This window comes from Otolemur garnettii, unplaced genomic scaffold (assembly GCF_000181295.1).
Source record: "Otolemur garnettii isolate 467f Iridium unplaced genomic scaffold, OtoGar3 scaffold00058, whole genome shotgun sequence".
Lineage (NCBI taxonomy): Eukaryota > Metazoa > Chordata > Mammalia > Primates > Galagidae > Otolemur > Otolemur garnettii.
In genome coordinates this window covers 11,335,357-11,336,482 of record NW_003852453.1, presented here as the reverse complement: position 1 = coordinate 11,336,482, position 1,126 = coordinate 11,335,357, and positions in this window count along the sequence as shown.

Below are 1,126 nucleotides of genomic sequence, written 5' to 3'. Positions count from 1 at the left end.
AGGCTCTCAACCCTTTAGGGTTTGAGGGCAAAGAAGTCAGCAGAGGCCTCCAGTCTCCATTTTATACAGCTGTATCAGCACTGTGATTAGCATCTCATGCCCCAGGAGAGATGTTGCCCAGACAATACTTAGCAAGATATATATACTGTTTTGTTTTGGGGGTTTTTTTATTTCAACTTTCTCCCCCTAGATTTTTCTTTTTCTTTTTTGTTCTTCATTTTTCTAGTGTAAATATAATTTTCCATTGTTTTCTCCTTTAATAATACAAATTTCAATTTTGCTAGTCTTTCTGCCCCTGTTATTTGGTTTTCCCCCCAATTTAATACTGTAAGGTTTTCTGTTTGTTTGCTTTAATTTGACTCATAGTATTTTATTTTCCTTTCTATTTTGTGGACGTGGAGTATCTTGTCTGCTCAGTCTGGCAAAGAGTTGCTGACCTCAACAGAACCATCTAACCCAGCACCCCTAGGGGTTGGGGAGTTTTAAGGTGTGGGTCAAAGTACCCTACTGTATACCTTTATTATCCCTGTCTCCCTCTGTCTATGCCTCTCTTCTGTTTGTCAATATTCCATTTTACTGACCCCCTATCCTTTCTCTTTTTTCATTTTTTAAATCTTTTTTCCACTCTTGTTCTTCAATCTTCTCATCCTTTTAGTCCTGTACCAAAAGGACTCATCAAAGTCTTAGGTCAGAGGCATGAGAACTTAAAGAGCAAGAGGAAGTGAAAGAAAAATTAGGGTAAGGAAACAGATAAAAGAAAACACTCATGAGGAAGAAACAGCAGAAAATTCCTGGCAACATGAAAAACCAGTCCAGAGCAACCCTCCAAAGGAACCATGAGATAGTTACTGCAAAGAAACTAACTTCTAAGGAAATGTTAGAAATGATAGAAGGGGTATTTAAAATATATATGATGAAAACAATAAAGGAAATTTCTGAGAAAGTGGAAAATAACCAGAAGGAAATCCAAAAACAGAATCAGTAAGAGATGAATGATATGAAGAATATAGAAAGGACATAGCAGAGCTGAAGAAATTGAAGCAGTCAATTAGGGAACTTAAAGATTTGGTAGAAAATATAAATAAGAGATTAGACCATGCAGAAGAAAGAATTTCAGAGGTAGGGC